The sequence below is a fragment of the Pediculus humanus genome, genomic scaffold (assembly GCF_000006295.1).
Source record: "Pediculus humanus corporis 1103172108290 genomic scaffold, whole genome shotgun sequence".
Classification (NCBI taxonomy): Eukaryota; Metazoa; Arthropoda; class Insecta; order Psocodea; family Pediculidae; genus Pediculus; species Pediculus humanus.
The window spans coordinates 529,366-543,820 of NW_002987859.1; positions in this window are offsets into that span (position 1 = coordinate 529,366).

Genomic DNA, 14,455 nt, shown 5'->3' on the forward strand with positions numbered 1-14,455 from the left:
TCTGGCTCTGAAGGAATTGAGTCTGAAATGCGAGTTAAACTTCCCAGGAACGCCCCTCCCCCGGGAAAAAGTTTTGTAAACACGCCCCCAGGAGTATTAGTTGGGTAGTGGCTTCGTCTGAGTCCCACATTCTCCCTGCTACCGGGTGGAAAATTTAGTGCGAAACTCAAAAAAAGGCATCCAATCCAATCTTACGCGTATAATAAATATAAAATGGCATACAAAATATTTTTAAAAAAATCTAATGCCACGATATTTTTTCAAAATTATAAAACGAAACCGTTAAATTCCAAACCTTGTAATATTTCTTACGGTAAAAAAAAATACTAACTCATATTGTCCACGTAATTTTTTTTCTTTATTTTATTACTCACATAATTTATTTTTTTATCAATATATTATTACTCGATAAAACTATATTTTTCTTCTGGGAAATATTTTTTTTCCAAAAAAGGAGAAAAAAAAAATTTGCCTTACCGGAAGAAGTAAAAAAAGAACAAGAAAAAGAAAAGAAAGGAAAGGAAAGGGAAAAACGTCGACGCCATTAACACTTGTATCGAAATTACTTTTATAAGTGCCACTTGAAAAATTATCAACGTTGCCAGCAGACATTTTTTTTTTTTTTTTTTGATTTCTATATTTATTATTTCAAATCCTTTAATTTATTTTTTCCTTTCTCTTTTTCTTCATTTCAAATACGTTTAAATAATAATAATAATAATAATAATAATAATAATAATAATAATAAATTAAACTTTATCATATTAAAAAAAAAACAATTTTTTTTCTTTTCCTCGGCTTTTATAAGTCTTTTTTAAAATAACTCCTTGCACGTTTTTAATAATAAAAAAGGAAAAAAGAAAAAGTTTTATTTAATCTATGTACTATTCTGCGGCCACGCCCGCATAACGTTTTTCTTTTTTTTTTTTTTTTTTTTGCCTTTTTAAATTTCTTTATAACTTTAAACTGTCATTTTTTTTTTTTTTTTTTTTGTTACAACTTTTCTCAACTTCCGCACAATTTAATTTTAAAAAAAAAAAAAAAGATTTCAAATGACCTTAACGAAAGAAAAATAATTCACGAGATGAATTCTGTTGAGTTAAGTTACTCGCCGACATTTTCATTTATTCTCCTCCCCTTCCCCCCATTTCCCCTCTTCCCTCCGTTTTATAAAAATGGCGGAAAAGAAAATCGTTTGTTTTTTTTTTCTTTTAATTGTTTTAAAAAAATAACCGATAATGAAAAACATCAAATTGATTTTAATAATTAAATTAAATTTAAAAGTTTTATTTGCCCCTCCCCTACCTCCCCAAAAAAAAACAAAAAATTAATTAATTAATAAATAAATAAATAAAATTATGGGAAAATTTTCAAAAAATACTATGATAATATAAAAAACAAAATGGGGACAAAATAAATAATTTTTTATTTTATTCTATTTTTTTTAAAAATTATTCCATTTCTTAAGAGAGAGAAAGAGAGACAGAAAAAAAATTAAAATTTTTTTTTAGTAAACTTCTTAGTACGACCGTTTATCCATTTCCTTTTCCGGTTTCAAAAAAAAAAAAAAAAAAAACATTTCCGTTCCGAATATTTTTTTTTTTTTTTTTTTGAATTTAATTTTCCATAATTAAATTCAAAACGTTTTTCCGGTAATAATCGTTTAAATTTTATTATTACCGATTAAATTCAAAACGTTATCGTTTAATTATTATTATCATTATCATTATTATTATTATTATTATCCTTATTATTATTATTATTGTTATAAAATTAAATTAAACGTGTGGAAATTTTTTTCTATTTTTTTTTTTTTTAAATAAATTTTCTATATTGTCTTTGAGAAAATTTTTTAATTTCTTCGTTAAAAAAAAAAAAAAATGGCGCGAATTAGGAAAATTTCATTTTATTTTTTTTTATTTCTACGTTCGATTGGGTCAAATTTCATAATCTATTGACACTTTTAATTTTTTTTTTAATACGAGGTGACGTAGACAGTTTTTTTTTTTTTTTTTTTTAATTTTCTCTTTCGTTTGTTCGTTCGTTCGTTTGTTTGTTTGTTTGTCTGTTCGTTCGTTCGTTTGTTTATTTGTTTGTTTGTTTACTGTTTTTTAAAATTTTTAAAACGTCATTTGCAAATAAAAAATTAATTGAATATTAAATGTCAAAAAATTAAATATGGCGGATGAAAATTTATCACTGCGTTTAATTTATAAATTTTCACCTTTTTTTTCTTTCGTTTTTTCGTCATTGTCATCATCATCATCATTATTATTTTTTATCATTATTATAAATTTGAACTTTGATAACAAAAACAATAATAATAATAATAAGAAAAATGAGAAAAAAAATATTTTTTCAATGGCCTACAACTTACTATACAACTTGACATTTAATAAATTAATTTAAAAAAAAAAAAAATTTTTTTTCATAAAGTTTTTCCATAAACAAAATGGCGGCTTCTTTTTAAAACGCAAATAATTTTTTTTTTAATAACATTATAAATGTTTTAAAATTTAAATGCCACGAATTTTTTTTTATTAAAACTTTGGTTGAACTAAAAACTAATAGAAATAATCTTTTATTATAACCAAATTTGACCCTAAAAAAGTTTTTCAAATACAAAATTTAACAGATTTATAAAAAGGTTAAAATTTTCAAAATTCGAGTTAGCGGGTAGTGGAGAAGGGAAAGGGGGGAGAAAAGGGGACAATGCGGAAGAGGGAAAAAAATTTTTTTTTTACCTGAAAAAGAAAGAAAAACCTTCGAACCCGATTCACGATTAGAAAATTAACAAAGTTTGAAAAACTAAAAAGAATAATAATAATAATTTTTTTAGTTCATGTTAATAATTATATTTTTAGTTAATCGATATCTCCTCTCTCTCTCTCTCTCTCTCTCCTCACTTTTTCTCTCTCACTCACTCGATAGGGATTAGGGCCTTATGACGTAAGAGATGAAAATTATTATTTTATTAAGTTTTAGCGAAAATATTAAATTAACTAAGAATGAAAATTTGACGTCACGATGAGTTTTTTGAAAGTTCTTAAATGATATTGACACGACGAAATTTTATTTTTTATTTACGTCGTGGGACGAGAGACGAGGAACGGGAAATTTGAAAAGTCGTAACAAATTCTTGTTTAAAATTCGGATTCGATTAAATATTAAACAAATCTTGTTAAATTGTTGTTTATTATCGGAAAAAAAATTTTTTCGCAAAGTTGCTACCACGACAAAATAAATTTTTTTCATAAAGTTCAGAAATATGATGTGAAATTTCTTAGGTTGGGGGGGCACGATGATTTTGTTAAAATCTTAAAATACGACCGTGGTAATTTCGTCGGGTCATTTGACAATTCTAAATTTTAATTAAGTAAATTCGTGGAAAATCACGTGATGTGTATATGAGGAAAATTTTATACTCTAACGAACTTTTACCCTCAAATTATTTTCTACTTTTAAAAAGAAAAAAAAAAAAATTCTATCGACACGTTTTTTTTTTTTTTTTTTTTTTTACTCACATATAAACGTACAATTTTTACATAAAGTTTACATCGACCTATTTTTTATTATTATTTTTTTAAATTTTACTGTTGTCAAAAAAAAAAAAAAGTGGAAAAAGGCACGACGTGACATTAAAAAAAAAAAATGAAAACTCGACATTTAAAATTTTTTTAACACCCAAATGTCACGATAAAACTTGATGAAATGATGATGATGATGATGTTAGGTGAGAAAATGTTTTCATTTTTAAAGTGAAAAAAAAAAAAAAAAAAAAAAATAAGACGCGTAGAAATCAAGGCAAAAGCTAAAAGCTTTGAAGTGTGAAGAATGAAAAAAGTGTAAGGAAAAAAAAAAAAAATCGTGGAGATAGAAAAGAAAAAAAAAGGGAAGAAAGAAAAAATGTTTTGACACGTAACGGAAAAAAGATTTTAATTAACGTCTTGGAATGAAAAAAAAAAAATTTTTTTAATTTTTTTTCTGTCGCCAAAAAATCATCGACGTGTAAGAAGAAAAAAAGAAAAAAAAAAGTAAAAAAAATTTTTTTTTAAATTTTTTTAAAACGAACGCGGTCAAATATTTTCATGAAACGAACAAGAGAAGGAGGAAGAGGTAGAGTAAAAAAGAGGTGAGAGAGAAAATTGAAAAGGTCATAAATCTCAACATATTCATTCTCTCCTGATAACTCTTACTCCCTTCCTCGCCATAAAAAAAAAAAAAAAAACAAAATGCAAAAACCTCCTACCACGTTCCGTTCATTACTCTATATCATATTTAAATATTAATATTGATATTTTGTAAAATCAATATTGCAACCGATAGAATGAATGTCCATTTTTTTTTTTTTTTCTTTATTGCCTTTATATTTATCATTTCTGTCGTTTTAATTCGTTTATCTACACTTTCAATTTTTTTTGTTACTACGATCAACGTCATTATATTATTTATTACGTCACACATGTAACACACACACACACACACACACACCCATCCATATTTTGTTACACGCCAATCTTTTTCCTTTTCTCTCCCTCACCATCCCACCCACCCCTACTCCTCCTCTTTCTCTTTTGTAATATTGAATCCCTTTCATTTTTTTTGGACTAATTACAATCAACAACAACAACAAACGAATTCGTTGATAGAATTCAAACAAACAGAAAATTTTCATTAATTTTTTTTCTTGCTTCGTTAGCAAGCTACCTGAATCGTTTTCATATTTTGACTCCATGTTTTTTTTTTTTTTTGTTTTTGGAAAGAGAAATGAGGGATGAAGGAGGAAGAGGAGGAGGAGAGTGTCTTTCGATTTTATCCTAAAAATTTTCTTTTTTTTTTTAAAAGTATTTACAAGTTGTTAGAACACCCGAGAAACGTAAAAAAAAATTTTTTTTATTGAAAATTTAAAAGCATATCTCTCACAATGTCTCGTTTGGTAAATTTTATCGTGGTAGAAGAAGAGACAAAAGGTTAAAACGTGCTTTTTCCATAGTTTTTTTTTTTTTTTATTTTTTCCTATCGGGGTATTTTTCCCTCCGGGAAAATTTTTTTTTTTTTTTTTTTCCTTTTTATATTTTTTTATTTTTCGGTTTTACGGGAATGTTTGCCCCTTGTAAAAAAAAAAAAAAAAAATTATACCTGATGCATTTTTCTTCCATTTTCATTTTTTATAAATTTTTATACGTGTAAGAAGAAAAGAGGGGGGGGGGAAATTTTTACGATCGTTTCTTAAGTAAAAAAAAAAAGAAAATTATATTTTTCCTACCCTTACCGATCCTAATTATTATTATTATCGTTTCTTTTTATTACTTTTTTTTCCCATTCGATTTTTATATTTTTATTTTTTTTTTTTTTTACCTGCCCCTTAAAATTTATATAATTTTTTCTAAAGTTTCATACTTTCAACTATTTGTTTTAATAAAAAAAAAAAAAAAAAAAGGAAACGATAAAAACTTTGTTATTATTATTATTAAATAATAAAATTTATAATTTAAAAGAAAAAGAAAAAGAAAAATTGAAACGACAATCAGGTTTTAAATTTACTGAATTCAATTTTAAAGTTTTTTTTTTAAAAAAAAACTCTTTTCTTACCTTTCACTTTCACTGACTTTCTTTCTCTCTCTCACACACACACACACACACACACACACAATTTTCCTTTCTTTCTTTTACGTCTCAGTTTCACTACTCATGTATCTCATCTGTCTTTTTTTTTTATTGCACATTTATTCTTCTTCTTCATTTATAAACTGTTATTTCTCAACTCTCTTTTGAAATGTTTAAATGATTTTTTTTGTTTCGGTGCGTTCTAGAATTTCTTACGTAAAAAAAAATCAACAATTTTTTTATATACTCTTTAACACACTCTCTCGTTTTTTTGTTGTCTTCTGCTTTAATATTATTATCATTATTATTTTTTTTAAAAAATAATAAAAATTCTTTTTCGTTAACAAAAATAAAGCATTACTTTTTCTCTTTTTTATTCTTCACGTAAACTATTACCGAAAAAAAAGGAAAAGAAAAAAAAGTGGCAGAAGAAACGAAAAAAAAACAAAAGTTTCGCTCAGCAAACAACAACCATTTCGCATTTTAAATTGATTTCCAAACAAACAAAAAAAATTAAAACTTATAAAAATATTCAAATAAATTATTTGCGCGATAAATAAAATTGACTGGTTACACGTCAAAAGATATTAATAATAATAATCAATTTCTTACATTTCGACTTTTTTAAAAACCTGCCACGATTATTTTTATTATTATTATTATTATTATTATTATTATTATTATTATTATTATTATTATTATTATAATTAATTAAATTAATATCGATTGCGATGATAATTAATGAATTATAATTTTCAAAATGGCAAGTTATAAATTTTTTTTCTTTTTGTTTTATTTTCATTTTAATAATTTATTACCGATAATCAATCAATCAATCAATCAATCGGTCAATATTAAACGAAATTATTATTCAACTAATAATAATAATCGGTAATAATTTTATTACCCCCCCCCCAAAAAAAAAAAAATTGAAACAATTAATTAAAAATCTTAAAACTTTTTTTCTTTTTTATTTTTTCTTTTCGAAGTGCACAAAAATAATAATATTAATAATAATAATTCTTAAAGAGAATTAAACGAAAAAAAAAAAAAAAAGAAAATTTTCAAAGTTTTAAAAAAAGAAAATGAAAATGATGATGATGATGATGATGATGATAATGATAATAAAACGATAATAAGGTAATAAATTACAAAAAAAAAAAAAAAAAAGAAATGAAATTTTCTTTCGTACAAACAACAAACGAACAATCGAACAAAAAAAACAGAAACGAAATTATTTAAACAAAAAAAAAAAAAAAAAATTAAATAAATCCGTTAAAATGATTTATATATTACAATGAAAAATATATATATATATATATAATTACCATCGTAAAAATATTTTTATTTAAAAAAAAAAAAGTGGAAGAAGAAAAAAATACGTGGAAGAAGAAGAAGAAGAAGAAAAAAAAATTAAACAGGACCGATTTAACACGATTTCTCGTACCGAAATCCCCCCAAAAAAATAGAATTCGACAACATTATTATTATTACCAACACAACAACAACAACAATAATAATTATTATCATCAACATTAATATAAATTTTTTTATTTTATTTTTTTAGAAAAACGTGGCATTAGAATTCGACAACAACGAAAAAAATAAAAAATAAATAAATTCATATTTAAAAAAAAAAAAAAAAAAACATTTTTCTAGGAAAACGTTTTTTAAAATACCTTTCAGGTAAATTTTTTTTATCTTGAAATAAATATATATATATAACGTAGATAAAAATGATAAATTTTCTTTTTTTTTTTTTTTGAAATCGGTTACGTTTCCGACATTTAATTATCATTTATATTATTAAATAACGTTTTATATATAAATAAAAAAATTTTTTTTTTACTCACGACAACAACTTGTGACACGTCGATACAAGATTTTTTTTTTTTTAGTTTTTTGTTTATAACTACAACAAAACAAACTTGTTGTTAACACTTACCTGAAAAAAAAAATAGTTTTATTAATAAAAAAAACTCGAACTATTAATATTAATATTATTATTATTATTATTATTATTATTATTTTATGCATTTTATTCCAAAAACCCGTAAAGCGTTTTAAAAAAAATTTTTTTTTTTTTTTTTTTTTTAATTTTACGTTGGCAAAACGTAAAATGATTTAGGTTTCTCTCTCCCCCTCTCTCTCTCTTTCTCTTTCTCTCTCTCCCTCTCTCTCTCTTTCTCTTTCTCTTTCTCAATAAATATAAACAACATGAGAATCCATAAATTTTATAATAAGTGCGAAATTATCAATAAATTATTAAATGATAATAATTATACTTTGATACAACTTTTACTTAGGACTATAATTAATGTTTAAACATATTCGACCTTACGACTACTATTATTATCATTATTATTATCATTATTATTATTATTATTATTATTATTATTATCATTATCATTATCATTATTATTATAATAAAATTACATAGTAATAAACCAAAAGTAGGAGGAAAATTTTGTTTTTTTTTTTTTTTTTTTTTTTTTTTTTTACACATTTAACAACATAATTAATACAATATTTAATTACAATGTTATGATACAAACGTATACAAACGTACAAACGTAGGGAAAAAAATTATTAAAAAACAAACAAACAAACAAACAAAATAATAATAATAATAATAATAATAATAATAATAATAATAATAATAATAATAAGCCAACGGCCATAGCGTGCTGGTCACACCGGTTCCCGTACGATCACCGAAGTTAAGCAGCATCGGGCGTGGTGCAAACTTGGATGGGTGACCGTTTGAGAACGCCACGTGCTGTTGGCTTAAAAGAGCAAAAAAAATGAGAACAAGACAAAGTAAGAACCAAAAACAAAATCTTGTTCTACTGTCGACCTGAGGCAGCTCGACGAGAACGTGAATTTCACTGCTTCTGACCCTGGCCACTCCAAAGATGTTAGTCACCGGAGCCCAGTTCAGGAGACAAATCGTTCCCATCGAAAAAGACGGACTCAGGAAGACCTTCAAGAATTGATGTGGTGCTATCTTATAATAAGTGGCACCACCGAAATTCGAGTATTTGTCCCTAAGGAATCGGGTAGAAACCTCGGATAAATACTTAAAAACTCCGACAAGTAGCCTTGTCGTGTTTAATGGTGGATAATAATAATAATAATAATAAATTTTTTAAAAAAAATGTTTAAAGTTTCCGACGTAAAAAAGGGAAGAAAAAAAAAAGTTAAAAGGCCAAAAACTTATTTTGAAAAGATTTTAGATAAATAAAAAAAAAAAAAAAAAAAAAAAAATGGATGAAAAATAAAAAAAAAAATGGATGAAAAATAAAAAAAAAAATGGAAAGAAAAATAGAAAGAAATAGAAAGAAAACATAAAAAAATGGTAAGAAATAAATTAGAGTGGTGTAGTACCCCATTAAATCAAAGTTAATGTGATTTCTTTTTTTTTTCTAAACGAAAACTCAACATGGCGTACGCAAAAAAAAAAAAAAAAACAGGTTACGAAAAGTATTATTATTAGTATTAAAGGTATTCGAACCTTAAACCTGATTATAAGTTATTCGCATTCAATTAAAAACTAAATCGGCGATGTTCGTTAAAAAAAAAAAAATTCTAGAAAAGACAAAAAAAAAATATGTAGTGCCCCTCGGTGGGAGACACATTTGAAATAAATTTTTTCCTTTTTTTTTTTTTTTTTGGTTAATTTTTATATTTTTAAACGATCACGAACTCGATTTTCAGGTACGATTTAATTTGATAAACTTATTAAAACCTGATAATTATAAAAAAAAATAAAATTAATTCATTTTAAATTCCATAATTTTTCTCAATCGTAGGAAAAACAAAAAAACAAAAATGGCGGACGCGTGCAATTGCGCACATTTAATCATAGAATAAATAAACAAAAAAATAGTAATTCTTCCGCTACGTTTTTTTTTTTTTTAATACTCGTAAACAGTTTTAAAAATTTGAAACAAATAATAAATTAATTAAAAATAACAAATTAAATTTCCACTAAAACGTTTTGGATTTTAATCATTAATTGAAAATATAGCAAAAAAAAAAAAATTTTCCTAACCGAAAGGCAGCTAAAGAAAATTAAAAGGAAAAGGAAGTAGTAAGTAAGTAAGTAAGTAGAAAACTTTTTTAATGCCGATATAAACTTTTTCAAACTGTCAATTAACTACAAGTTTCGTTCGCCATTTTCGGTCGAAATATTTTTTTCTGAGGAGAGGTTGGGAGGTTGTAATTTTTTTTTTTGCTGTTGTTGTCATGACTACCGATTTTGAACGTATATCCGGTTACGATACATAATTTACAACAAATTGAATATCATCATTATTATCATCATCGAGTTTTTGTTTGTTTTTTCTCTCGGCTTTCCGATTTTTTATTTCCCCTCCCCCCTAAAATATGATATTTTTTTTTTAGTATATTATCCATTATTTTTAATTGAACGAATTAATTATTAACGTATAATAACGATTTGGGTCTTTTTAGCGTAAACAAAACTGAAAACTTGTTTGCAAAACAAAAAAAAAAAGTTAATTATCAACACACTCGCTAATTTGAAGCGGAGAGAGGAGAGGGTGGAGGAAAAACCGTTAAAATTTACGGTGGTTAACCTTTTTCTTAAATATTAAAAAAAAAAATCCTTTTTATGTTGGAAAACTTCCCCACCCCCCACAAAAAAAACTTAATTTCACCGAGAGTATTACTTTTTTTTTTAAAAAAGGTTTTTAATTAAACATAATCGTTTTTAATTTATCACATTATGCGCACACGCGTCGTGGGTGTTGTTCTTATGCATGAAAAAAAATTTTTTAAATTTGTTATTTTGGTAAAACTGCACGCTTTAAACAGCTCTCTCGAGTTTAATATAAATTCCTATATAATAATAATATGTTGGTAAACAACATTAATTTCTATTCTCTTGATGAACATAATAAAAAATTGGTAAAATGTCAGTTAAGCTCACGCAAAATATAAACGTCAAAGAATAAGCTAGGACTACTATTAATTAGTTAATTTATTGTTGGTAGTATTTGTTTGTGGTCGTAGAACAAGTCCTCATAATCTGTAGCATATCCATACTCTATTAACCCTCCCCCTTCTCCTTCACCCCCTCTCAACCCAACATTTTTTTTTTTTATCTATTCATTCATTATTATTAAAAATTTACTTTATTATTATTATTATTATTTTAACAATTAAATGCAACGTTTTTTTTTTTAATTATTTTAAATTATTATGAAAGCTTAAGTTTTATTTTTGGTAATTTTATGAATTGGTTGATGAATGACGTCATCTTGTAAAGATCGCGCCAATATCTCTTCATTTTGTGTACTTTTACTCGTGATCTACCGATTCCTGTTGGCCTTTGAGGACTTATCATACAATAAACTAGACTCAACGACTAACTCTAGAGACTATATCTGATAGACAAGACACAATCTGTAGTTTTGAGAGTCACTATTTATATGTAGATCAATACAATCGATCCATCAACTAATCATCTATTAACACTTGTGCAGGTGTTTAATGGCTAAGGGATAAATAGGGTATTTTCCCTTAATTTAATGGAGAGATCGTGTAATTAGAATATTAAATTGAAACGTCTACATTAAAGTCCTCGCAAGTGGTCAGAATTAATTGAGAACATAACGTTAGTATGACATTTCAAGCGTCTCAAATTTTCCTTCGTCTTTTTTCCATCTGCTGCAGTACTAACATAAGGAAAATCCCTTGTACGCTACTACTTTCACGCTAAATAAGTTGTTGACGTTAATTAATAAAATGATTCTCTCTCTCTCTCTCTCTCTCTCTCTCTCTCTCTCGGGGTACGTCAGACATAAAAGGACAAGATAACAACCGTTTGAAATCATTTATTTTACAACCGTCATTTATAATTTTCTCACGGAAAATTCGACGCTAACTGCTAACATTTAAAAATGACTCGTATTACGTTTAAAAATAAAAGAAAAGTCAACGTTTTAATAAGACTCGCTATAAAAACGTGTTGACAAAATTTTCCCTCGAATAGAATATTTTTTTTACAAAAAAAAAAAAAAGTATCAGGTTTGAATTTTTAACGTTGTGAATACGTGTTTGAAGTTTTTTTTTTTTTTTTTAAATGGTATGAGAAAAGGTCCACAAGGGAAACGAAGCGTAGAAAAATAGAAAGAGAGAGGGGAAGGGGGAAGAGAGAGAGAGAGAGAGGGAAAAAGGGATACAGAGATAACCTTTTAGAGAATGCACGATGATGCATTAATCAAATATTTACAAAGGGAATTTACATTTTCCCCGTAACAAGTCTAATTTGGAAAAATAAAAAAATAAAAAAAAAAACTTTTCCGAAGGGAAAGAGGAATAAAAATAATTTTCTCTTCGACGACAAGGTAAATTTTTTTTTTTTTTTTTAAATTAAAAATAAAAAACAACAAAGTTTATAAAAAAAAAAAAAAAAAAAGTTTAAAATGAATTCACTATGGCGGACACAGTCAGGAGTAGAATGGAAGGGAATCTAATTCCACGTCATCCATCCTTTTCACATCCGAGACCGACTTTATTTTCATTTTTTATTTATATATATGAAAATACATTTCCGGAAAATGAAATAAGTTAAAACAAAATTTTCTTTCGTAATTATATACAATGAAAAACGATTCGGATGTGTTTAAATTTCAATTAAACGATTTAATATTTATAACGGAAACGAAACAAAAAACAAAAATTTAAATCTGACTAATACGAAAATTAAAATAAAAGCCAACAACAACAAAAAAAATGTTGCCAACTTATTAAAAAAAAAAAAAAAAAAAAAAACAAAACTAAATAGAAATTTAAGTGGTATAAATAATTTTTTTGTTATCAACACATTCTGATAAACGTTTAAATAATTTTTTTTTTTAAACATTTAAATTATTACAAAAATGAATCGTTCATTTCAGACAAACAAAAAAAAAATTAATTTATAAAGAAAAGGAAAAATTTCCCAACCAAAATCAAAATTTTCTTTACCTGCCAAAATCAAAATTTTACACAAAATTCAAAAGCGGAAGTGTAAAATTTAATCTCATTTAAATATCAAGTAGGAAAATGTGAATAATCAAACATTGATAAAAGGGGAAAAATTATTTTGTTTTCTGCCAAGAATCATTAATCACAGAAAATTTTTACTTTTTTTTAAAAAAATTTATCATCGTCATCATATCGTTTCTTCGAACACTTTTCTTTTCGGTTGATTTGTTTTTATAAAAAAATTTGTTTAAAGAAAATAAAAAGAGAAATAAAAAGAATGAGATAAAGAGAAAGAGAGTGAGAAAAACGTCATTAAAAAAATTTTTTTTACAAAAAAAATATTAAAATTAAATTATTTTTTCCTTTAAATTATTAATAAACTCTTGTAAAATAAATATAATAAACGTGGGATTAGAATTAAATCCGAAATGAAAATTATTAATTGATAAAAACCGAGAATTGAGACGTGGAACAAAACACACACACACACACGTCGATATTTTTAATTGTTTTTACTCTTCCTGATTTATTAACTACTAACTAATGCTTTTTCTAACGCCACGTTCATTTAAAATTTACCTTACACGACACACCCGAAAAATTCCAAAAAAAAAAAAAAAAAAAGGTTATGAAAAATATAGTAAGGAAGAAAATTAAAAATGGAAAAAAAAAGGGAAAATCATTGTAAAAACCTTTGTTTCTTCAGTAAGTTTTCCTTTGTTTTCTTTTCCATTGTTTCCTTTTTAGGGTTTTTTTTTTTTTTACCTTTTTCACAACTAGTCAAGTGATAAAATTATTCATTCATTGTAAGAAAAAAAAAAATTTCTTTCACATCTTTTTTTACGCATCGTCAAAAAGAAGGTATATTAATCAACGAGATCGATAAATAAATATAAAATCGATGGAAAATTTTTAAATTAAAAAAAATAAAAACTCATTAAGAAAAAAAAAAAAATGACAGGAAAACATAAATCGAGTATGATGGCAAAACCAAACACTCGATCACCTTGTGCTATCAAAACCGGATGCAAATTATTAACGAGAAAAGAAAAAAAAATTACTTGAAACGACTCAAAATAAATAAATAAATACCCTGGAATGTACGAAACGACGTAGAATGCAAATAATAATAATAATAATAATAAACAATTACGAAAAGGCAATTTTTAAGGTTCGCCAAAACGTCAAGTGCCGAATGTGCTAATCGTACCATCGATCATTTAATTTCCGGATGTCCGATATTGGGAAAACATGAATACCTGGAGAGGGACTATAAAATTTGTCAATATCTCCACTGGAATACGGAATGGATGGACTAGTCAAAGAATGGTACAACCCCTATTACGACAGCAGGTTCATGCACGCTTCTATACGATCAACAAATCCACACTGACAGAACTGTGCCACCCAACAAACTGAATATCATCCCGAAAAATGGTGTAACTTAATTGAAGTATCTCTGCCAGCAGAAAAAAACAGCCAAAGAAGCGGTTAAAAGGCTGAAAAAGCCAGGATGTAGGGGAAAAGACAGAAACTATTCCGATCATCGTGGGAGCAGCACTGGGAGCCATGACACACATTCAATGAAAGAAAACTTTAATAAAAAACCGTACAGGAAGTGCAACGGGCGCATTTTTCGACAGCCAATCAGAAATCGAGTAGAAACCTCAGGAATGAATTCATAAAAACTCCGACAAGTATTTAAAACCATTCGAAAGTAATGATAATAATAATAATAAAATGCATTTGAATATTAAACGTAAACATTTTTTGTTTTTTCTTTTTGAAAATTAATCAAAACCTTATTTTCTATTCCTTTATTCCTTCGGGAAACCAAGAAACAAAAACAAAA